The sequence below is a fragment of the Papio anubis genome, chromosome 3 (genome assembly GCF_008728515.1).
Source record: "Papio anubis isolate 15944 chromosome 3, Panubis1.0, whole genome shotgun sequence".
NCBI lineage: Eukaryota > Metazoa > Chordata > Mammalia > Primates > Cercopithecidae > Papio > Papio anubis.
This window is the reverse complement of record NC_044978.1, coordinates 36,915,364-36,942,337: the sequence shown is the minus strand read 5'-3', so window position 1 is coordinate 36,942,337 and position 26,974 is coordinate 36,915,364. Positions and strand designations below refer to the sequence as shown.

The 26,974-nt window shown below is 36.7% G+C and overlaps 1 protein-coding gene across 6 annotated transcripts in view; it reads right to left on the bottom strand.

The window, feature by feature from the left end:
- The window catches only part of FBXW7 (F-box and WD repeat domain containing 7), a 209,928-nt gene that overhangs the window by 107,973 nt on the left and 74,981 nt on the right, over positions 1–26,974 (bottom strand). The window contains exon 1 of one of the 6 annotated variants that reach the window (XM_021938859.2): positions 16,422–18,827. The exons of the other annotated variants lie outside the window; for them this stretch is intronic. The gene's annotated coding sequence lies outside the window, so the exon portion shown is untranslated. Of the gene's footprint in view, positions 1–16,421; positions 18,828–26,974 lie in introns of those variants that run through there. 6 annotated transcript variants of the gene reach the window in all.

Sequence of the window (26,974 nt, the reverse complement as noted above, 5' to 3'; positions counted from 1 at the left end):
GTAGAAATTTCAAGGAGAAGATTACAACTTCAGTAAAGGAAGAATTCAGTAAAAATACAATTGATCAAGAAATGCAACATGTTACTCAGGGAGTGGAAGCAGAGGTTAGATTCTCTGATCAGAATCACTAGCATTTATCAATCAACTGCCATGCATCGAGTGCTAATATATGCATTTGACCTGTATTAACTTAGTTAATATTTAAAATACCCTTTGAAGTACATTATCCATATGCCATCCTCATGACATCATTAAGATAACCTGGGAGTGTTAAGACCAGGCTTCCAATTAACCTCTGCAATTCATTAGCTTCTGTGACATTAGACTGGGAATTTAAATGTCTAGAATCAGTTTCTAAACCTGTAAAATAAGGGGATTAGATAAGATTGCCTCTAAACCCTTCCAGATGAAGAGTCTATTAGTCTTTGTATGCCTCATAATTCTGAAACCTAGAAGAGCAGTTTCCAGACCTTTTGGTCTTAGAACCTCCTTCACACTCTTAAAAATTATGAAGGACTCCCAAAAGTGTTTTGTTATGTGAGTTCCATCTGTTGAGACTTACTGTATTAGAAATCAAAACTGACAAACTTTTAAAACATAAGTATACTTGCATTAACTATCAGAGGAACATCGTAACAAGTTGTAGAGTCAAATACACTTGGAAAAGAATGACAACAAAAAAGCCAGTAATTTCTTAATATGTATTGTGAAAACAGGTCTGACCTTTCAGACCTCCTGCAAAACGTCCAGCAACCAGTGGTCCCCAGACCAAACTTTAAGGACCACCGACCCTATTCCTGACCTTTGAGAGGTTAAAGAATGATTTTCTTTCCACCTAAAAAGAGTTGAAGTTACACCCTTTCCCGTGGAACCTTGGGTAAGTTTTTGGTTTGGAAGACAGTTATTCTAATCTTGTAGGAAGTACCCAAAATGGGTCAAGATTTGAATTAGGTAACCCTAATAACTGACTGGTCTCATTTCTACTGACACCACACTAAACTCATGACAAAGCAGCCTACGGGTGTGGTTATGCTTAGAAAGTAAGATAACATTAGGATTAAATTTCACTTGTGAGGCAAACAGAGAGGCCATACCAAGCAGAAATTTCAAGGAGAAGATTTCAACTTCAGTAAAGGAAGAATTTTATAAATACAAAATTCAACCAGGAGCTTTTTCCTAGTCTAATTTTATACTTACAAAACGTTTTATTTCTAACAAATATTCTTTATTCTTATCTAAAACCATTAGCTCACCTGGAGCCAAGAATGGTTTATCTTTGACCACAATATTGTATATTTCCACTGTTCTGGGACTGGAATTCAGAAAGAGCGATTCAAGGGACAACTACTTTCATCAGATGGATTGTGCCTGCGAGGCAGTGTAGCACAGGTTCTGAACCTCTTTTCTTCATCTGTAATACAGCATCTATATCATAGGTTTGCTGTAACAATGAAATCACAATTCATAGGTAAAACATTTAACAAGGCTTAGTACAAAATAAGATTCAATAAGAGTTAATAACAGTTATTCTGGAGTTGTGTTGAGAACTGGTAAGGAAGCAAGAAGAAATATATTCAAAAAAAGCTGAATATATTCTTTGGATCACAGTCCATAGAATTTGATTTCATTGTTTTGCCTAAAATCTTATCAATTCAGACTATTAAAGTATTTATAATCAAATGTAAGTATAGATTGTACTTAACAGATTCACACATAGCTTTCAGGACACTTTGGCTGGGCTCACGCCTGTAATCCGCACTTTGGGAGGCCAAGGCAGGTGGATCACCTGAGGTCGGGAGTTCGAGATCAGCATGACCAACATGGAGAAACTCCGTCTCTACTAAAAATACAAAACTTAACCGGGCATGGTGGCACATGCCTGTAATCCCAGTTACTTGGGAAGATGAGACAGGAGAATCACTTGAACCTGGGAGGCAGAGGTTGTGGTGAGCCAAGATCCGGCCATTGCACTCCAGCCTGGGCAACAAGAGGGAAACTCCATCTCAAAAAAAAAAAAAAAAAAAAACCACTTTAGAAAGCAAGAGCAATCAAACTGTGTACATGAGTTTTTGGGTGTGGGGAAGAAGTGAGATGCTGGTACAAATTACCAAGACCCTTTAGTCCTGAAGCAGTCTAGACAAAACACTTTAATCAAATCTTATTTGATTTCTTTTACTTTGTTAGGGGGAAGTTGGGTGGTGGCGGGTGGTGGGGGAAGGGAGGAGAGGGGAGAAGGCTCATGACCCTGATGATTGAAGGAAAAGCAATGTGTAGGAGGTCTGAGAAAAAAAGAGTTGTAGTTATCCTAACAAGGGTCTTTTTATATAAAAAGAGATAGCCATAATGGCATCATGTCACTGTCACCTGTACCTTATTTTCTCTTGATACAACAAGATACTAAGTATGCTGGAAGACAGCTCGGCTTAGTGGAAGGAGCATAAATTTTGGCTCAGACATATCTGAGTTTCAAACTTGGTAGTGAATCTTACTAACTACAAATTTTTGGGCAAGCAACCTTAATCCAAGCCTGTTTCCTATTTCGTAAACCAGGAATAATGATTTCAGAGTTCAGGATTAAATGAATATGCAGTCACTAATAAATTGTTGGTATGTAGTAGGCATTCGGTAAATGTTTGCTGATTAAATGAATGCAGTGGAATCATCTTTACTAATGTGAATATATAACTGGCTTCATACCTACAAGATTTTCGGCTAATATTTTAATTCTGTATCTTGAGTAGCTAAATTGGTGTTGTAGAAAAAAGACGACATATTTTATGGCTTTGTTGTTGTTGTTACTGAATGAGTACTCTGACTTTGCCTGTGCAAGAGAAATAACTTCAGAATGACAAGGAAATCCAGAAAACCAGAATGAAGGAAACCTACTCAGAAACTTGAAGATCTAAGAAATACTCCTTCAACAAATCTGAAATCAGTGCTTTTGGAGAACAGTAACCATGGTTACTATTTTCCTAGTTCTTTGAACGGCTGAGTTTAGTGGTAAAATCCTGAAGCAGTCCTCACTGTAGTAAGAAATTCAAGTTGTGGCCAATCCACAATGCTTTCTCTTAGTTTGAGGTTGAATGTACAACACAGCATTATTTGTATTGAAACTGAGGGTGTTTTGAAGTTTGAGAATGTCAACTATTGCCTTATTAGGTTTGTCCAGAAATACTGCTCTATAACCTGAAAAACTTTTTAAATTTCTTGTGTGAAAATTACAGATCATTACATAAGAGATACTGTTTACTGATTTAACCACTATGATAGTGTAGCTTTATTTGTACATAGAGAAGATCTTTATAAGAAAAGCATGATATTTCTTACCGTTTAAAAAAAAGTTCTCTCTGTACTAAAAAAAGAAAGAAAAAAGAACAGTTTTAAGTGGATTATAATGTTTCTTGGTGTTAGAATTAATGTTGCAGATATTTGTAGTTTTTTGGATTTTGTCAGTGGTGGTGGTGGTAGTAGGTTTGGCTTTTTCAGTCACAGTATTGACAGATAAGAACATTAGAGGGATGAAACCAGAGTAGAATGAAGTTCATTTTACTGGTTTCTATTTTAGTTATGTAACTTTTAGAAATTTTCTCATCTATATATTTTGCAAAGGTCTAACTAGGGTAGCTATTCTTCTCATAATCTTTAAAATTAATATCTTTATAGCAACTATATTATATTTATTTTTGGATGCAGGGTATATACCTTTGGTCAGTATTGTATCCCCAGTGCCTGACATATATTTCTCTTTTCCAATTCAAATACACATTTTTGAAACCACACTGTGTGCAGTACAATCAAACAGTATCTCCTTCAATATATCCACTCAGCCTTCCTGCCAAGAATTTGAAGAGGAAGATGGAATGATTGTTTCTGAGAGTCTATCTGTGAATAGCGATTGCCAGGCATGTTCATCTAACTGTGGTAATTGTTTGCCTTAGAGAGCAAGAAAAGAAATCTAGACAGGAGTTTCTGAAATGGGAAGGAGATGAAATAAAAGCAGTGCAGATATACCCGAGTTTTAGCTGCATTCTGTCAAAAGACAAAATTACAACAGTTGAGTTACAGATCTAACTGGCATTTATTTGCATTTCATGAATCAGGGCAGCCCCCATTCTGCAAGGTAGAATTAGAGGTCCTACTGAGCAAGAGCACAACAGTGGGTTTTGTTAAGGTGGGAATAAGGAAACAGAACAGGAAAAAAAAAGCTGATTGATTAATATCAGATTATTTCAGTTTACTTTTTCTAAGAGTTTAAAGCACAGGGGATTCAGCTGGAATCTCCTGTTTTCAGGAAAAAAAAATGGTCTGCTTTGGGATCTATCTGCTTCGTGAAAGTTTCTATTTGATTATGTGGCAGTTAACATGAATGACTACATTTTAGTTGGATCCGGTCCACTGGGGCCTAGCGCAAGAGCACAGTCCAAAACAATGGTGTCCCATAATTTTTACTCAACAATACTTACCAATCGAAACCTCCCAGGAACCCAGATAAGAGTTAGCAGTAGTAAATGAAAATAAAATGCCTAATTTAAAAAGTAAATAACAAGAGGACATTTTCTCCTCCTTGTGGTTCATATTTAAAAATTGCCATGCCAAAATTATTATTACAAAGATGGGAATCCTATCTTAAAAAACAGACTCACTAGTTTTATACTAGTTTTATACAGTGATGGGCTTATTCTGAAGCTCAAAACCCTCTTCTAAAATGACTGTGAGGCAGAGTGGAGCCCACAGCTAAAAGGATTTGAATGAGTACTTGCTACTCCTCAGAGACTCACTGTGATTATGTAGAGGCTCCCTGTAAAGATGCTGAGTTATTTCTGAAATTTAGCAGATTCTGGTTTTCTCTAGTTCTGTAGTCACTGGCTGTTTAGGGTAGTGGTTTCAAATGTGCTTCCTTCTAGTATAGCTACTTATTTGGTCCTATCATATTCTTCAGTCACAACTCTCTCTACCTCCTAGAGAATGTATCACCGTGAACTATGTGCTGACTTGCAATACCAAGACTTGTCAACTCTAGGAAAACTGTCGCCTTGCCTGTTGAAGTGGAAAAAAATCAGTATTCCAGGCCTCTATCCTAGCTTTCTAATGTGAGCATATCTGGTAGTAGAACAGGGAAGTCCCAACTAAAGAGAGCAAAGAAAAGAAGACAAAAGCATTCTTCCACATGCAACAGACTCATAGAAGCAGAGTTAAAGACATAGATGTTTTTACCTTGCCTTCAATTAATATGTAATTTAATTGAGGTACTTTTTATATAAATTAGAATGCATAGTGAGTTTTAAAAAACATATATATCTATGTATACAACACCTTAATCGAGATATCGAATATTTCAGCCAGGTGCGGTGGCTCACTCCTGCAATCCCAGCACTTTGGGGGCCTGAGGCAGGTGGATCATTTAAGGTCAGGAGTTCAAGACCAGCCTGACCAACATGGTGAAACCCCATCTCTACTAAAAATACAAAAAAATAAAATAGCCGGGCGTGGCGGCACAAGCCTGTAGTCCCAGCTACTAAAGAGGCTGAGGCAGGAGAATCACTTGAACCCGGGAGGCACAGGTTGCAGTGAGATGAGATTGCGACGCTGCACTCCAGCCTGGGAAACAGAGCGAGACTCTGTCTCAAAAAGAAAAAGATACAGAATATTTTTATCACTCCAGAAAGTTCCCTCTTTTCTCATGTCCCATTCCAACCACTCCTTAGGACGCTTAGATAATCACTGTTCCATCAGTGCAGATTAGTTGTGTGGATTTTTAAACATCATTATCTATATGATGTTTATATGACTCATGCTGCATTACTTTTGTCTTTTTCCTTAATTCAGCATACTGTTTTCGACATTTATGTTGTCACATGTATCAGAAATCCATTCTTTTCTGTCCCTGTGTACTTTCTATTTTATGAATATACCTCAGTTTATTTATCACTTCTCTTGATGAATGTTGGAGTTGTTTTCAGTTTTTGGTTATTCTGAATATAGCTGTTACAAGCATTCTTGTGCCAGCCTATTTGTGGACATTTCTCCTGGGTAAATAACTAGGAGTGCTTGCTCATAGGGTGAGTGTTTTTTCTAAGAAACTGTCAAACGTTTTCTACAGGGTTGGTCCCATTTTACACTTCTACCAGCCATGTATGAGAGTTTCAGCTGCTTCCTATTTTCACCAACATTCGGTGGTGACTGACTTCTTTTAATTTTAGCTATTCTTGTCTTGTGGATGGAAAGTAGTATGGCATTGTGGTTTTAATCTGCATCTCCGTGGTGGCTAATATTACTGAGGACTTCTTCATGTATTTATTAAACCTTCTCATATCTTCCTTAGTCAACTATCTTTTCACCATTTTTTCGCTCAATTAAAATTTGCATTAAAAATGAACAAATAAGTAAATCAATGACTTCTGTGATTGTTTGCCCTTTCTCAGACAGATTTTTGCTTTCATATGCAAACACCGAAGTCATGGTGACTGCAGCGCTCTACCTAAAAGGAAGGAATCTATGTGCTCTCAGTCACAAGGTTTTTTCCAGTAGTCTTCAGTCTTGAACTTCAGCAAACAGAAATATCCATAACAATTTAAAATGGACACTTACATTTTCACGTTTAAAAATCTATATTCACTATGCTTTCTAGTTTACAATCTGAAAAAAAAAAGATATTGACTATTTTCTGGGAAATGGAAAAATTATTCCATGCATCTTACATGTATTGGCTGGTTAAGGCTTTTAGAAATTATAGGAAGTAACAGAATACAGTTGTCCCTCAAACAACATGAGTTTAAACAGCACAAGTCCACTGATACGTGGATTTTTTTTCAACAAACACAGTCAGCTCTCCATATTCACATATCAAAAGTATTCTCCACATTCATGGGATATAGAAACCTGAGTATACAGAGGACCAACTTTGCATATATGTTGGTTCTGCAGGACTAGTATACCTAGATTTTGGTGTATGTGAGGGTCCTGGAACCAATCTCCTGCAGATACTGAGGGATGCCTATATATGGTCGGTAATAATGTTGTATAGACAGCTGAGTTTCACTGTCTGAATGTAGAAAAGAATCTATTATTTATTGTCTATGTATATACATGAGTATATCCCTGCATTTTAAAGCTTAGTACTATAATGCAAACTTGTGATGTGGTACCAATTAACATCAAAAAGAGGGAATAAAGTAGAAGTAGTTGCTGCTTTCTTCATGAAAGTGGAAAGTGGGACATTTGCAATAGCAAGCATGTTCACTTTTCTAGCCTTCTACTTCTTATAATGTATATAAAAAAGATAATATGTTCATCAAATCTGTCCTCTATGCCTTAGTTTATACCTCTGTCAACCTAATAATACTGCATTGCCTTCTTAGTCTCTATGTCCCCAACTTTCTCCAGAATGTTCCACCACTATTTACTGACTTTTTTATAAAGAGAAAAGAGAGGTTCTTTTATCAAGGCCTATGCCATTCAATTTCAGTAGTTCTTTGACAAGGATATATAGAAGGGAGAGGGAAGGTGACTTACCTTGCCAGCAGGGTAAGACAAAAAAAGGTTACAGGGAAGAAAGTATCATTTGCAAAGATACAGACATATGAGAGCATGTGACATATTGAAATACAAATGATCAAAATTGTTGAGAAATACACAATTTCAGACAAACTGGTGCGTAGAGATAGAGATTTGTATAATGAGCTTCAGAGTTTAGATTTTATCCTACAGAACAGTGGTTTTCAGAAGTTCTGCAGTCACTCGAGGTTTCCTAATTCTCTGTTCCCCCAAACTCCTTTCCCACACACACACACACACAAGCTCTTCTTTTACGTGTTTAATATTCTGCCTTCATTTGAGCAATGGGTTCAGCATGCAAAAGGTTTGGAAACTACTAATGAGATGTTGGTATTTCATGTTCTGGCAGCAGCACAGAAAGCAGATGAAAGAGGTGGGAGACAAAAGATAGGCAGATGACTAGGGGTGCTATTCCAATAGTTCAAGCAAGAGACAGATGGCATCTGCTTAAATAGTACTAAACAAGTGGGACTGATTGTAGACATCCTTAAGAGGTAGACTTAGCAGGACTTAGTGATATGTATAGTGACAAAATTGTGGAGACAAGGCAAAGGTTGTTTGCAACAAATGATGTAAACCAGAATGATGTCCAAATCCCTCCCCCATTCCCCTGCTTTTTTAATTTTCAGAAAAGTCCTACAAACAGTACAGTATTAAGAACTTATACTTCCCCTAGGGCATTGAAAATAAGTTTCCAGGCCAGGTGCGGAGGCTCACACCTGTAATCCCAGCACTTTGGGAGGCCAAAGCAGATGGATCGCCTGAGGCCAGGAGTTCGAGACCAGCTGGCCAACATGGTGAAACCCTCTCTACTAAAAATGCAAAAAATTAGCCAGGCATGGTGGCAGGTGCCCGTGATCCCAGCTACTCGGCAGGCTGAGGCAGGAGAATCACTTGAGCCCAGGAGGTGGAGGTTGCAGTGAGCCAAAGATCGCACCACAGCTGGAAACCACACTCCAGCCTGGGTGACAGAGTGAGACTCCATCAGAAAGAAAAGAGGTGGGGAAAGGTGAGGTCTGGGGAGGGGAGAGGAGGGGAGGGGAGGGGTTTCCAACATGATGCACCATCCCCTACCAAACACATAAGTATGCATTTCTTGTAAAAAAGACATTCTTCTTCATAATCACAATATAAATGTTTAAGGAAAATCGCATTGACATATCAAACTGTCTATTCCTCAGACCCCATTTGAGTTTCATATCTGAAATACTTTCTTGATCCTTTCTTTACTTTCATTTCTTTAACAACTTTGAAAGATTATAAGCCATTCATTTTGTATAATGGCCCTTAATTTTGGTTTGTCTAATTTTTTATTCACATTATGCATCACAGGCACGAATATGACGAAAGTAATACTACGTTTCTCTCATTGCTTTGTATTATCAGGTAGGCATATTTCCAGTTCGTCCCATTACTGATCTTCACTTTCAACCTTTCTCAATCTTTCTACACTGGAGAAACACTTAAAATAATTTTCAGATCTCAGGGACGCCTGCATTAAAATGGTTATATCTACAACTCACGCTACATTAGCTTGATTAGTAAGGTGTAGATATAATAATTCACTGATAGTGGTCAGTGCTCTTCTGAGTAGAGGATTTCTTTTCTGCAGGTTTGTTTTACAGGCATACCTCATTTTACTGCACTGCAGTTTACTGCACTTCACAAATAGTATATTTTTTTTTAAATTGCAAGTTTGTAGCAATCCTGTGTTGAGCAAGTCTATCAGCATGATTTTTTCAAAAGCCATGTGGCAACTTCATGTCTCTGTGTCACATTTCGGTAATTCTTGTAGTATTTCAAACTTTTTCATTATTATTGTATCTACTATGATGATCAATGATCAGTGATCTTTCATGTTACTACTGTAATTGTTTTGGGGTGCCACAAACGGCACCCATGGAAGATGGCAAACCTAATCAATAAATGCTGTCTATTCTGACTACTCCACCAACCAGCCATTCCCCCATCTTTCTCCCTCCCCTTAGGCCTCCCTATCCCCTATGATAAAACAATATTAAAATCAGGCCAATTAATAATCCTAAAATGGCCTCTAAGCATTCAGGCAAAAAGGAAGAGTCACATTCCTCTCACTTTAAATCAAAAGCTAGAAATGCAAAAGAAAAGTTCTTGAAGGAAATTAAAAGTGCTACTCCAGTGAACACATAAATGATAAGAAAGTGAAATAGCCTTATTGTTAATATGGAAAAAGTTTGAGTGGTCTGGATAAAAGATCAAATCAGCCATAAGATTTCCTTAGGCCAAAGCTTTATCTAGAGCAAGGCCCTAACTCACTTCAATTCTGTGGAGGCTGAGAGAGGTGAGGAAGCTTCAGAAGAAAAGCTGGAAGCTAGCAAAGGTTGGTTCAGAGGCTTAAAAAAAAGAAGCTGTCTTGATAACATGTAAGTACAAGGTAAAGCAGCAAATGCTGATGGAGAAACTGCAGCAAGTACCTAGAAGGTCTAGCTAACTAAGATCACTGATGAAGGTGGCTACACTAAACAACAGATTTTCAATGTAGATGAAACAGCCCCCTATTGGAAGATGCCATCCATGACTCTTCTAGCTGGACAGGGGAAGTCAATACCTGGCTTCCAAACTAAAGGACAGGCTGACTCTCTCGTTAGGGGCTAACACTGTTGTTGACTTTAGGTAGAACAGTGCTTATTTACCATGCCAAAAACTGTAGAGCACTTAAGAATTAGGCTAAATATAATCTCCCTGTGCTCTACAAATGGAGTAACAGCACCTAGATAGCAGCACATCCATTTATTTCAAGACTTTACTAGACACTTTAAGCCCACTGTTGAGACCTACTGCTCAGAATAAGATTCCTTTCAAATATTACTCATTGCTCACTGACAATGCACCTGGTCACCCAAGAGCTCCGATGGAGATGTACATGGAGATTCATGTTGTTTGCATGCCTGCTAGCACAATACTCATTAATTGTGTTAATTAGCACATTGCAGCCCATTAATCAAGGGTCATTTCTACTTTCAAGTCTTGTTTTAGAAATACATTAGCTGCTATATACACATAGCGAATCCTCTGATGGATCTGGGTAAAGTAAGTTGAAAACGTTTTGAGAAGGATACAGCACTCCAGATACCATTAAGAATATTTGTGTTTCACAGAAGGAGGTCAAAATATCAATATCAACAGGAGTTTGGAAGGAGTTGATTCCAGCCCTCATGGATGACTTTGAGGGGTTCAAGACTTCAGCAGAGGGCTATTTGGGAGGCTGAGGCAGGAGAATCACTTGAACCTGGGAGGTGGAAGTTGTACTGAGCTGAGATCCCACCACTGCACTCCAGCCTGGGAGACAGAGCGAGACTCTGTCTCAAAAAAAAAAGGAAAAAAAACCTTCAGTGGAGGAAGTCGCTACAGGTATGGCAGAAATAGCAAGAGAACTAGAATAAAACCGGAGTTTGACAACATGACTAAACTGTTGCAATCTCACAATAAAACTTGAATGGATAAGGTGTTGTTTCTTCTGAATGAGCAAAGAAAGTAGTTTCCTAAGACAAAGTCAAACAATTTAGAATACTGCATACGCTTAATTGATAAACCAGCGGCAGGATTTGAAAGGATTACCTCCAGTTTTGAAAGAAGTTCTACTGTGGGTAAAATGCTATCAAACAGCATCACATGCTACAGAGAAATCGTTCATGACAGGAAGAGTCAATCAATGCAGCAAACTTCATTGTTATTTTAAGAAACTGACACACCCACTCCAACCCTCAGCAACCATCACTCTATCAGTCAGCAGCCATCAACAATGAGGCAAGACTCTACACCAGCAAAAAGATCATGACTCCCTGAAGGCTCAAGTGATTGTTGGCAATTCTTAGCAATAAAGTATTTTTCAGCTGGGTGCAGTGGCTCACGCCTGTAATCCCAGCACTTTGGGAGGCAGAGGCGGGCAGATCACTTGAGGACATGAGTTCAAGGCCAGCCTGGCCAACATGGTGAAACCCAGTCTCTACTAAAAATTAGCCAGGTGTGGTGGTGTGCACCTGTAATCCCAGCTACTGGGAAGGCAGAGGCAAGAGAATTGCTTGAACTCAAGAGGTGGAGGTTACAGCGAGCCAATAGCGTACCACTGCACTCCACCCTGGGCAAAAGAGCAAGACTGTCTCAAAAAACAAATAATTAAATAAATAAATAGGGGGGCGGAGCAAGATGGCCGAATAGGAACAGCTCCAGTCTCCAGCTCCCAGCGCGAGCCACATAGAAGACAGGTGATTGCTGCATTATCAACTGAGGTACTGGGTTTATCTCACTGGGGAGTGCCGGACAATCGGTGCTGGTCAGCTGTTGCAGCCGGACCAGCGAGAGCTGAAGCAGGGCGAGGCATCACCTCACCCAGGAAGCACAAGGGGGAAGGGAATCCCTTTTCCTAGTCAGGGGAACTGAGACACACAACACCTGGAAAATCGGGTAACTCCCACCCCAATACTGTGCTTTAAGCAAACGGGCACACCAGGAGATTATATCCCACACCTGGCCGGGAGGGTCCCACGCCCACAGAGCCTTCCTCATTGCTAGCACAGCAGTCTGTGATCTAACGGCAAGGCAGCAGCGAGGCTGGGGGAGGGGCGCCCGCCAATGCTGAGGCTTAAGTAGGTAAACAAAGCCCTGGGAAGATCTAACTGGGTGGAGCTCACAGCAGCTCAAGGAGGCCTGCCAGTCTTTGTAGGCTCCACTGTACATTAAATCATGAGCACTTTCCTATGTCTTACAAAATCTTCCCCATATGACATTTTATGGCTGGATGGTAGTCCAAACAAATGGATATAAAAAACAAACCATTTATCTGATGTTTGAAATTGAGTTGTTTCCAGTTTTTCACCATTATAGACGATAATGGTGTGAACATCCTTGTGCCTAAGTCTTCCTGTGAATCTGATTATCTCCTTAGCATAATTCCGAGAAGTAGGTTTTCTGAGTCAAAGTTTATGAATACTTTTAATCCTAAACATGTTCCTAAAATGAGTACCACAAAAGAACCAATTTACATTTCACCATAAGTCAGAAGGATAATTTTACAAATCATCTGTGGTTTGTAAACAAATTCGTAAAAGAAAGGAAAAGCTGCAAGGCAAAGAAACAAGTTAAAACAGGAAAACATTCTCAATATCATTGGTTGTAACAATTTGGTATAACCAAGAATCATGTGAGAAGCTAATTTGAAAACGAAGATCTCTGGATCCCATTCTGGTGATTCTTTCAGTGGGCCCTGATGTAAACTGGTACTTCTAACCACCATCCAAAGTGATAGATACAAGTGATCCCCTGAACCATACTTTCTTTGTTTGAGACAGGGTCTCACTCTGTTGCCCAGGCTGGACTGCGGTGGCACAACCACAGCTCAGCTCACTGCAGTCTCGACCTGCCAGGCTCAAATGATTCTCCCACATGGCTGTGACTACAGGCACATGTTACCACATCTGGCCAATTTTCTTGCATTTTTTGTAGAATGAGGTTTTGCCATGTGTCCCAGGCTGGTCTCAAACTTCTCGACTCAAGCGATCCATCTGCCTCTACCTCCCAAAGTGTCGGGATTACAATGTGAGCCACCATGCCCAGTCCTGAACCACACTTTGGAAAACATTACTCCAAACAGTACAAATACGCTTTATATGAATAATTACTTCCTACGAATTATTGCTGAGTAAGAGGTGAACAAATCACTTCTTATTCAAGACTAAAAAAATTAGGTAATCATTTATATAACATCTTCAGATGAAATTTGGCTTCATCTGTACACTCACAGCTTAACTGAAAGTACAAACACAGAGTATCTCTTATCTGAAATGCTTGGAACCAGAAATGTTTCAGATTTGGGATTTTAAAAAAATATTTGCATTATACTTATCAGAAATTTCAAAATCCAAAGTGCTTCAATGAGCACTTCCTTTGAGCATCAGGCTGATGCCTAAAGTTTTGACATTGATTCTCCTATTTCCTAGTTGTGTGATTTTTAGAAAGTTGTAGAATCTCTCTGAGCCTCAGTTTTCTCATGTTTAAAAATAATCATTAGAGTCTTTCTCATAAATGACATAATTATCACAGATGTGCTTAGTACAGGCCAGGCACAGTGGCTCACGCCTGTAATCCCAACACCTTGGGAGGCCAAGGAGGGCAGATCACTTGAGGACAGGAGTTAGAGATCAGCCTGGACAAAATGACAGAATCTCGTCTCTACTAAACGTACAAAAAAATTAGCTAGGTGTGGTGTCAGGTGCCTGTAATCCCAACTACTTGGGAGGCTGAGGCGGGATAACTGCTTGAACCCAGGAGGCAGAGGTTGCAGTGAGCCGAGATTGTGCCACTGTACCCCAACCTGGGTGACACAGCAAGACTCTTTTTTTTTTTTTTTTTTTAAAGTGTTTAGTACAGCGCTTGGTCCAAAGTAAGGGTTCAATCAACCAACCTACAAACCATTTTACCAAGGCAACAAAGATGACTGCACACAGCTTATCTAATATACCATATAGGAAGAAAGCACCAATAACGTAATGGCCGCCCTTCTTAAAAGGTGTTTACTAAAAAATATGCTAGGTACTGAATAAACTCCCTAATGACATCATCTTTGTTAGAAAGTCTAGAAAAAAATGGCAGCACCAGATTTTAATCCCAGGTCTATTCTTTTAACCACTAGGATAATTTCCAGAATTACTATCCTACTTAGGAAATATTGGATATCAAAGAGATAAAACAGTACTCTTAGCAAAGAAATGTTACCCCTCCCCCCCCAAAAAAAAGGCATTAAAAGTTAAAGGAAATGTTTTAAGATCACCTACAACTTGACTCTTTTAAGAAATTTCATCCTTCTTCCTAACTTCTATAACTTCAAGGTCAAGTATTCTAATACTTCCCACTGGTAAGGGTAAATTGAAATCTTTTTAATGGACATTTCAAGAGCATGTTTAAGGGACTTTAAAATGTTCTTATGTAATTTGATCAAGGTTATCAAATAGATTAATGGCAGAGCCAAATTAAGTCCAACTCTTTTAATGCTCGATCCAGGGCTCTTTAGAAAAGGCAGCTCCACTGAGGCTAGAACTTCACACTGCCCATTTATTTTACATAAAATAATGTCTAATCACAGTATCATAGTTATCTTTCTAACTTTTATAAAAAGTAGTCAACACTCTGGTGTTTACTTCCTCGTCACCTATTTGCTGAACCCATCACGAAAAGATGCTTTCATGTATGGCACTCCAGTAAAATATATCCATGATTAATTTGCTGGTGGCCCATCATTAAACATTTTCAATATATATGAAATTCAGACACACCCTTGACCAAATCCTAAATGATATTAATGTGCTTATGTTCATCAGTGTTCACAGAAGGGTTTTTTCTTGAAAGTCGGGAGAGTCTATAAACTTTTTACCTGTTGAATAATAAATGATTACAAATACTAGTGTTTAAATTATATTCAATCTTCCATAATTAATGTTTAAAGTATCTGAATTAAAGGAAATGTGCAGACTAGCACAGCTAATATTTTCAACTTTCTATAAACACTAAGGCTTCAAACACTACGGGTGACTATTTGAGTATATCAAAAAGGAAAGTTCTCTTAACATGGTGATTTGAATACCACATGTGATGACAATTTTATGCTCAGTTTCTACTATAGTAAATTGTTAATGTTATTTAATTTTTGTAAATGTTTTTAGATGTGGTTGAGAGAAACGGTGTCTCTATCATGGCAAGAACATAAATAGGGAATGATAAAGAATTCAGTATTTTTATGTGGCGGAATCTGTATAAAACACTTTACATGAGGTAGTGGTATTGGTGAGGACGTGAGTGGAAGAGAGTTTGTTTTCTAATATAACACCATCAGCAAAACTTTTAAGTAACCAAGTCTTTGACAGCATCTGAGTTTCTATTTTACAGTTAGCAATATTCCTACACTTCTATATTTGAACCAATTATTTGTTTAAAAGGCATAGAAAAGGAAAACAAAAATTATTTTAAAATAATCACTTTGAAATTTATAATACTGGATATTAGATTTTTAATTTGCTATATCCTTAAACACTACTTTAAAATAGCTTTATATATCCTCATCAGTATCCCTTAGAAGTAATACAACTCCTATTTCCTGAATAGTGCTGTACCCATGAAACCACTAAGAAAGTAAAAGACCAAAAAAGGATGCAAAACAACCGTACTACAACTCAAAGAGATCAAGAACCTTACCATCATTCTAATTACAGCTAGAGTTTGAAGCTAATGAAATTTACGAATGTGAGGAATATTCCACTTCATTTAGATAACACAGCATAATCACCAATAACTCTCATATTTGAGAGATATACTCTCATGGTCAATACCAGAATATGTTGATGCTGAGCTAGGAATATGGAGCAGAAAGACTATGAATTGATGAGTGAAATAATATATAATCTCTAAAATTTCATGAGGGCACACAACCATCAAATTACTGAGGCTACACACAAAACTTGAAAGAAAGAAAATGAGAAAGAAAAACTAATCTAATCTTTAAAATAAGTGCTGCTGCTTTAAGTGGCCGGCAGTCTCACATAAACTCCAGGCTGAAATCACAACATCCATTAGAGTGCTCCACAGCTCAGAGCAAGCAAGCAAGTGGTTGTCAGTGCAGCTAGTAAATCACCTGATCCTATTACAAAATCAATTACTGCAGTGCATTTCCATTGCTACACAATCTGATGATGACAAAATGATATTGGATATCTACTGCAAGGTCAAGAAAACTGCTAAGAACATCTTTAATTGGTCTTTTATTTTTAATCATTTGGTCCTAGTCATAATGCATCCATTTTCATTGCATATTTTTATCTGAAATAAATCTGTGTAGTTACCTTTGGTTGCCTGGGACATTCGATGGATAATCTCTGCAACTGGTCTGATGTATGGCTACAAGAGAACAAATCGGAGCAGCAGGTCGAACGGCTCAACCTCTTCATTAAAGAAGAAATAATGCTGCAGCCACAGCCACACATTGACTTGCTCAATGGATGAGAACTTGACTTAAAAAATCAGAACTGGTGATGTCACGTATATACTCAAAATTGTCAAATTGCCTCATTCTGCAGCTCTTTGGCTGAAAGAAACACTGCTAAAAAAGAATAAAACAACAGCTTTGCTACAGAAGATGCCAGCCACAAACTCATCACCAAGAAAAACTCAATATTAAAAATAGAAGTCTCCCAGTTACTCTTTAGAAAGAAGGTAAGGTGCTTTAATATTTTAAATTGTTTTATATTAAAGCCCAAGTACTTAACAAAGGAGCAAACTCTAGATAAGACACCCCAAAATTATACTAACCACTTTCTGCCTTCCATCAGTTTAGATCTGTTTGCCTACTCCTTCAGCTCAGCCTATCCAACCTGTTCCCTCTGTAAATGCACACTATTTCAACAACCAACAGGAATGAGCTCCACCCCTCCCCATCTCCACACACACTGTTCAAGAACCGTTCAATATCTGGAAAAGAACTGCTGCTGCATTGCTTTGAGAAACAACAGGGAGCAAATTACTGCACGGATTCTTTAACTTACCAATCAGAACTGTTGACCTTTTATGACTCTACAATTCAAGAAGCCTGCCAAATACTCACAGTAAGAATAATCAACAAATTTTACTTCTATACTGTAGATTTATTTACAGAACTGTTTTCAATCTTGTTCAATCTACAATACAAAAATATGGGCCTAAGTATTTTTTAAATAAACAAAATGTAGACAGTAGCTAATACAAATCTTTGAGGACTGATGAGAGAGGGTAGGAGGGTAACTGAATAAGACATGCAAGTAAAAATTCCCTCTGGATGCTTTATGTAGACTTGAGAAGTAATGGAACAATAAAAATCTATAGCAAAAATATTGGTGCAGATAATGATGTAATAAACAAGCTGGAGAATCCAAGGTGGCTCCTGCTATCATAAATGTTAGAAGAGTTTTAATGAGAAAAAAAGGACATATGGCTATATAGGTAGGTATTGACAACAAGTAAAAAGCCATCAAAAACCTCATTGTTTTGATACTGAATTTTCTCCCACTTACTTATCTGCATTTCATTTAAAAGATTATTTTAAAAACCATGAACCACCCTGAAAACATAAGCAATAATATTAAGTATGTTAGCTATACTATAATATCTTTTATATTTAAGCATTTTACCTTTGCCAAAAATGCACAAAGATATCTGTCTATACCACATAATTAATCCACATTACAATTTCCAGGACAAGGGAGGGTCACATTAATACAAATACTTTATAGTCTTCCCAAATAATCATACTTCAAATTACTATAACTTAAATGAACATTCACAGACCAATGATTGCTAATGTAATAGCACCCTTTTTGGGGAAGATAGTCTAAAAACTAAATAATAGACACCTTGAATTAAAGTACGTATTTTAAAACTTCCCATTGTCTGTGGCACTGAAAGGTTTCTTATTTGTGTATGCAACATGCTCAATTTCTTCCCTGGTTTAAAGCTAAAAAGATCCAGCACTGCTTCTGCCTTCACCTTGCACTGCCCTTTTGATATTCATGTTATACTTAAATCAATTTCCAGAATATCTAAAAACAGGCACGCATTTCACATTCAATTTTTTAAAAATCCTTTGGTAGATAAAGGCTATGGAAACAAACAAGAACAATAATGCAGTAACCTTTTACTCGCCTGCTGGAGGTACTGTCTGCTGCATAGAATTTTAAATCCTCATCTGCAGATGCAATTGAGCTGGGTATTGCCAAGAACTCTGCTTTTCCTGTGCTACTGCTACACAGCTATTCATCGAAAGAGCACATTATGTAGAAAATCTGAAGTACTATCAAATCTGAAATTTAAGTTTCTTAAATGAAAAAAAGAACTTCTAAAATCTAGCTATACTCCTGCTCTGTCACACTTTCAGATGCATGTCAGACACGTTGGGGAAAAATGTCCTAGTACTGCTGATGTACTCCTAATAAATGGGTAAGCCAGGGAAGCTAAGAGTAGTAATGAAAAAACACCTCATGCTAACATAAAAACAAGGTATCAGGTAATAAAACCTGGTAGGATTTGTGTTGCCAAAAAATGTATAACCTGTCCATAATAATTTGATATCTGTATTAGTTTTCTAATTAACAAAAGCCTATAAATAAATTATGTGTCTAATATTACCAACAAGCATTAAAAATCCTTGCCATACTGCTATTAATGAAAGTTATCTTACTAGCTATTCAGTCTGCATTACTATTGTTTCTAAAGAAAATTATGAAATAAAAGATTCAAAGGTATAGAATACCTGTGAAATAGCTTGACTTGCAATGTTCCCTCCTCCTCATCCCCCACACCAATATCCCTTGGATCTTATATTAATTACAACTTAAACAGAGTATAAGCAATATGAGATACTTTCATTATTTATCACTTTCCTTCCACATCAGCTGATTTGATGTAGAGTATTATTGATTCTTAGGTTGCAGATAGATGGAGCTGGAAGGCAAACCAACAAAGATAAGGTTTAAAAATTACTAGAAAAAAAAGCATAATATTGTTTATGAAAAAGTTTATAATTAACTTTGTCTAGGTACAGATATGTTTTCAAAGAGGAAACAACATTAATACTTGCTCACTAACGACAATTAAGGATCTTGAGTATTTCTTCAATTAACTAATACATTTGAAAGTTGCTTTCCCCTTTAATTACAAGTAACCGTCAAAACTTGTTTTAAAAATTTTTAACAATCCATTTCTATCAAATAATTTTAATTTCCTTAAGATACAAGGTGATCACTTCTCTTAAATGGTAGTCTAAAAGATGTGAAATCTACAAACACAATCCTAAACAAGACATACTTCCTCAATGCTCAAATTTATTTGCATAAGCATAAACTAATTTTTATGGTTCCTCTAAAGGTAAAAATGTATCAAATAAGAATCTGGCTCCCAGAACTCCCAGGATGCTGAGTCAGGTGCAAGTAGATTGCTTGAGCCCAGGAGTATGAGAGCAGTCTGGGCAACATGGTGAACCCTGTCCCCACAAAACATACAAAAATTAGTGGGGCATGGTGGCACTTGCCTGTAGTCCCATCTACTTCCTACTTGGGAAGCTAAAGTGGGAAGATCACTTGAGCCCAGGAGGTGGAGGCTGCAGTGAGCCATGACTGCACTCCAGCCTGGATGACAGAGCAAGACCCTGTCTGGGGGGAAAAAAAAAGTATCAAATAAAAACTTAGCCAATTGACACTATATTTTAAAAATTATTGTTTCATTTAAAAACACTATTTGTCACACATAGTGTCTCAGAGATGACTCCAGCAATTTTCAAAATATGAACCCTGGGAGTTCCTGAGACACTTACATGGAGTCTATAAGATCAAAATTATTTCTATAATAATACTAAGATGTTACTTATGTTTTTTACTCTGTCTCTTGAGTATACACAAAGTTTCTGTCAGAGTATACAGCATGTAATATCCTAACAAACTGAATGCAAAAGCAGATATGAGCATCCAACCGTCTTCCTGTAAGCCAGACTTTAATTGTGTAAACACGTAATTAGCTGTTATTTTTAAATAAATTTAATAAATGAAAACTATTTAAACTTCTCAGCCTTATTTTCTAATAGGGTAAATATTAAGAGAGATAACCCACATAAATCAAAGTTTTTTGGGGTCTTCAATAATTTTTAAAAGTTAAGAGAACAAAACAAATTTAGAATCACTAAAAATCTTTGCTCACATTTTCTCCTTAAAATACAGAGTTGGTTATTAAAAGGACTTCAGTAATTTTAAAGCAGTGATTAGAAAAATACTCACTTTAGAACAGCAAGCATAAAATGTTTCTAAATTTTCACTGTCATTTTAAAAACCCAATATTTAGCCGTCATTGTTGAGCACAATTGTTATCAGCTGTGTCTCATAACAGTGTTAAATACTAACATCTTTATTTTTTAAGTAGTAGAACAACTACAGTAGTCCATGGAGCAAAATTTAAAAATCTAGCTTATAAATATACATTGAAAAAGGAAGAATATCAGTTGTTAGGAAAACGGAAATGTGACATTATATATTTTTAATATAAAAAGAAATTATAAGAACAGTTTCTAAAACTCATCTTGCCTGTACAAATCACTAGTTTTAAGTAATTTTTTTCCTGAGAAGAAATACATAAACTTTAAATAGAACTTCAAGAACGGATTGTCTTGCAGGATTAAATAAATTAGGAGGAAAAACACTTTCAAGAATACATTAAAGACAATTAGAGAAATTACAGTATAAAAACTTAATTACTGGCCAGGCCAGTGGCTCACACCTATAATCCCACTACTTTGGGAGGCTAAGGCGGGTGGATAACCTGAAGTCAGGAGTTTGAGAACAGCATGGCCAACATGGTGAAACCCCAGTCTCCACTAAAACAACAAAAAATTAGACAGGTGTGGTGGCACATGCCTGTAATCCCAGCTACTCGGGAGACTGAGGCCGGAGAATCACTTGAACCTGGGAGGCAGAGGTTGCAGTGAGCCAAGATCGCGCCACTGCAGTCCAGCCTGGGCAACAGAGTAAGACTCTGTCTCAGAAAAAAATTTAAAAAAATACTTAATTATCTATGCTGAGAATATGTTAAATGCTTGAAATATTAAGGCTTTACAGTCAAACCGGAAAGATGATTTCTTAATCTTCTTATGCATTAGCCCACATTTTCCCCTGTAAATCCCACAGAGTTAATTTTCAAAGGGGTTCTCCTTGGTTCTGTCCTTAACCAAACCCCACATCACCCCATGTCTTCTAGAACTCTGGTCCATTCAGTCTATTCAGTCATCCATGCAGTCATTCAAATGTTTACTCAGCACCTACCACATGCTTCACAGGTATGGAGATAAAGAAGATGCAGTCATACAAAAACAGGCTAAAATCTCTCCTGCCTTCATTGAACTTTTATATTTCAAGGAGAAGGTACATAAAAAACAAAAAGAAATACTTTTCTAATAGACGGTGGCAACAGGTAAGGAGAAAAAATACAAGAGGAAGGATGAAATGGCCAGGAAATGCTTCATTTTCTTAATGAAAAACTAAATCAAATTTTTAAAGATTTAAGGACATTTTTTAAACGCTGAAAGAGTGGTGGCAGCAAAAACGTGGTCAATGAACAAAATTTTGAATTTTTTCAGCACGTGTTGGTTTCTAAAAGAAAAAATATTTTTAGAATTTTTTTTGAATTTTTAAATGAAATTTTTCAAAAAGTAGAGAAAAGACTATAATGAACCTCTATATATCTACCATCACCTATATTTAACAGGTACTAAAATATTAGCAATATTGCTTTATCTATCTTTTATTCATTTTCTCCAAGGTATTTTAAAGTAAATTCCAGACATCGCGTCATTACTTCACTCATCCACATACATCATTATGTATCATTAAATAATTTGGCCACTGCCTTTAATGCTCACAAAGTCACTATACACATTCAAACTAAGTATACTTCCATGACATTAAGTAAAATACCAGTCAATATTCAAATTCCTCATCTTATTTTAAAAATGTATTTTCTAGTTAATTTGATCTAAACAGAATCCAAAGAACGACCCTTTGTATATAACTATAGTACTGCTTCTTTTATCTCTTTTACTGGAGAGTAACTCCCTAAGTTCTTCTTTTTTTTTTTTTTTTCTCCCATGCCACTAACTTGCAGAAACCATGTTAGGTGTCTCATATTCTGAAATTGTCTGTGTTTCTTCACTGTGTCACTTATCTTGTACCCCAATCTCCAATATATCCTACAAATAACTTTCTTTTTCTTTTTGTTATTTTTTTATTTTGCCTACAAATAACTTTTGATAATGACTATTCCAAATTCCAACCTGAAGAGAAATACTAGCAATATAGCATCAGACACAGGAGCTCTTCTAATTCCAGAGAAGTACTTTAAGTCTACTGGAAATTTTCAAACACTAGTTGAACTGAATGCAAAAAAATTTTAACAGGGTGCAATAGCTCTGAAAGGACAGAAGAGGGAACTATAATATTTAGGAATTCCACACTAAACAGCCCTTTTTAAAAAAATTTAAACACTGACTTTCAACTTGGCAGTAGCTAAAAATGTAGAAATAATTACTTTTTTATATATCCTCCTTCCAAAAAACAAACAAAAAAACCTAGAATGCAGAAGAAAGAGATATGGAAGATAAGGATAAAGACTAAATGTATGGATATTTTTAAGTTGTATCCACTAATAAATATTAACCGTTAACAAGAGCTACCATTTAATACTATTCTACCAAACAATGCACTTCCATTGTCCAAATCAATAATAAAAAAAGCATATGTCTAAATAAAACTAATATACGTGTTTCCTTAAATAACCATTAGTTATAAATTAAAATGTGTTTTTAAAAATTATTCTTTAAGAAAAGTCATCAGGAAATCCAGAAATTAAAGGTTTAAATTACATATCCATTTACTCAAAAGGAAGCTGTAAAAAGATTTAATAATGATAATATCTCAAGAATAAGTATATATAGTCTACTAAGATATTTGTTCTAAATACTGATTTTTTAAATCTAAATTTAATTTGTAAAAATATAAATCTGTCACTTTAATTAAAACTACTTTATAACAAGTACAGAATAGAACTGCAAATGTATGCATAAATGACTGCTGTTATACCCAGGCAAGACAGGAGAGTTAGCCACATAACTGCAGGACAGAATTCAGGTAAGCTTTCTGTCACAATCTAAACAAGGATCCCCTTCACTTCAGTTTCCAATAATATCTTCCTCATTTCCTTCAAAGCCCTCACAAGCAGCAGCACCTTTAACATTCACATTTCCACCAACAATCTCTTTATGATGATTTAGGTATTCTCTAAGATGGTACACATTTTCTCTACTGTGCTCCTCACTTCCTTCTGGGGCCTCACCAGCAGAGCCTTTAACATCTGTATTTCTACCATCTGTACATTCAAGACAATCTAGGTTTTCTCTATTATGTTCCTCAGAATTCTACCAGCTTCTGCCAAAACCCCAACTTCAAAGCCACTTTCACCTTTTTAGATATGTGTTACAGCAGCATTCCACTTATAGGTAATATCTGTATTGGCTATTGTAAGAAATTACTATAAACTTGGTGTAAAGCAACACAAATTTATTAGCTCATGGCCTTAGCTCATGGCCCCTTCCCTTCATCTTCAAAGCACATCATTCCAACCTCTGCTGCAGTCATTCATCTCTTCTGCCCTGATTGGTTTTGCCTCCCTCTTACAAGGACTCTCTCATTATACTGGGCTCACCTGGATAATCTTCCCATTTCAAAATCCTTAACTTAACCACATATGCAAAGTTCCTTTAGCCATGTCAGGTAACATATATACAGCTTTTGGAAATTAGGATGTGGACATCTTTCAGGGGTCATTATTTGGCCTACCAAAATACAACACAAAAAGCATGAAATATAAAAGAAAAAATATAAACATGTATTCATCAAAATAAACTTTTGAACTTGAGAAGACAATGGTAAAGAAAAAAAGGCAAGCCACAAACTGAAAAAATCTGCAAATAGTTATCCAAAGGACTAGTATTTAGCACATAGAAAGAACTCTTATAATTCAATAATAAGACAAACAATACAATAAAAAAATTAAGTAGTCAGGCACTGTGGCTCAAGCCTGTAATCCCAGCACTTTTGGAGGCTGAAGCAGAAGGATGGCTTGAGGCCAGAAGTTTGAGACCAGCCTGGGCAACAGTCAGGCCCTGTCTCTTTAAAGAAAATATTAAAAAAAAAAAAAAAAAAAAAAGTAGCCGAGTGTTATAGTACACATCTGTAGTCCCAGCTACTCAGGAGGCTGAGACAGGGGGATCACTGGAGCTCAGTAGTTCAAGGCTGCCATGAGCTATGATCATACCACCGCACTCCAGCCTAGGAGACAGAGCAAGACTCTGTTTTATTCAAAATAAATGAATAAATAAGCAAAAGATTTGAAAAAATACTTCAACAAAAAAATATGTGAATGGCAAACAAGCATAGGTAAAGATGTTCAACATAATTTGCATTTTCCTAATGATTAATGAATACCACAATAAGACATTATTATACAGCTACTAAAACAAATCAAATTAAAATGCTGACCATGCCAAGAATTCTGAGGATATGAAGCAACTGGAATGCTCATACACTGCAAGTGGTAATATAAACTGATACAAACTGTTTGGAAAAGTTTGGCAGTGTCTTATAAAGGTAAACATACACCTACTATATGACTCAGCCATTCCACTTACAGGAGAAATAAGAGCACAAGTCCACATAAAACGCCACACACAAACAATTGTGACCACTTTATTTATAACAGTCAATTATAAATAACTGTTAATAACCCAATTCAGCAATAATAGCTAAATGGAAACAGGCAAAAAACAAATTATAATATGTACTAAAAATGAATATTCCCCAGTTAAAAAAACAAAAACAAAAACAAAGTGTTGATTATTCATCCAACAATACAGGCAAATCTCAAATACATTGAGCTAGGGCTGAAAGAAATCAGACAGAAGAGGAGACACATTATATGATTCTACCTACATAACACTCAAGAAAATACAAACTGACCTACAGTAACAGAAAGCAAATCAGTGGTTGCCTGGGAAGTGGGGAGGGAAGAGATTACAAAGAGGCTTTTGAGGGTGATGTATATATTCATTGTATATATACATTGTGGTGATGGTTTCATGAGTAGACATATAGGTCAAAACTCAACAAATTATGCACTAATTAGAATTCAATAAAATGGGATTTTTTTAATTAAAAAATTAGAAGATGAAAATGGAGCAGAGAAATTAAAATCTGAAAACAACTTCTCTAGTAGAATCCTAACAAACAGTCTAGAGACAAAGTAAAGAACCTCAAAGACAGCTCAAAAGATAAAAGATGTTGCACTGACACTGTGGAATTTAAGAAAGATTTCTGGATAGAACGTAAGCAAAAGGGTAGTGGTACTCAGTTTCCAATTCATTTCTCTTCTACTCGTATCTTCCCCACCAATACAAAAAAAAAAAAAAGCTACTTCAGGAAATTCTTTTAATTTGATGTTTAAGATATACTTTCTTTTTATTTATTTATTTATTTATTTTTTGAGATGGAGTCTCACTCTGTTGCCAGGCTGGAGTGCAGTAGTGCTGTCTCAGCTCACTGCAACCTCTGCCTCCTGGGTTCAAGCGATTCTCCTGCCTCAATCCCAAGTAGCTGGGATTACAGGCATGTGCCACCACGCCCAGCTAATTTTTGTATTTTTAGTAGAGATGGGGTTTCATCATGTTGGCCAGGCTGGTCTTGAACTCCTGACCTCATGATCCACCTGCCAAAGTGCTGGGATTACAGGCGTGAGCCACCGCACCTGGCCTAAAATATACTTTCTAAACAGGTTGACACAGTGGTCAAAAAGAAACTATACTAGTGACGGAGCACATCTATTTTCATCTTTTAAGAGCATCTAATATATTTTTTCACTTGCTTTTACATTCCTAACTCTGAAGAGGTAGAAGATATGTATCATCTTAGTCAATTAAAAAGAATGAGCTAGATATACATCATCCGACACGGTAAAGAGACTATTAAGAAGTCAACACATATAGGCTCTAGGTCAGATATGTCTTAGCAGCCAATATTGTATCAGACAAGCCACCATTTCACACACATCCATTTACACATTTAAAAATGAGAGCACAGTTAACATCATGCTGGCATGTTACCACAGTCCCATATCTACCTTTCAGAGAATCAAACAGTATGACACACATAAAATTCCTTTGTAAATCAGCTCTATTAAGACTAAACTAACTTACTTCTAACTGGGAAAAAGAGCTTGCAGTATGGATATAAGAAACTAGGCAGGAAAGAAAGAGAGGTGGGGGTAGGATCTTGTAATGAAGAACCAACCCAGCTATGTTCAGCTTGCTATGCCACTTCTATGGACCACAGGAAAGTTTCATCATAAATAAGAGATAAATAAACAATTCAATTTTTTCCACTTTATAGCACAACTGAAAGCAAGACCAATACAGCCCTAACACAGGTTGACAACCACAATTGTTCCCCAACTGACATAACTTATAGAAATTAGGATCTAGCTACTTCCTCTCTGTATATTCACTCCAAGGTGCAGTGAAATGGCCCCCTAGGAGAGGTGAGGAGCCCTGCCTAGGAAAGTGGTATTCTCTACTGTCTAAGTTACTACCCAAAACAGTACAGCTAGTTCAGACTATAACTACAGCATGACTTTACTACTGACACCAGCATTCAATCTACCACAAGTGCTACAAAGTATTTAAACCAGAGAGATAACATCATTATCATCATATTTTCAAAACCATCAGAACTTCCACTTTTTCCAATCAACCTAATTCAATAAAACAGAGTACACATTT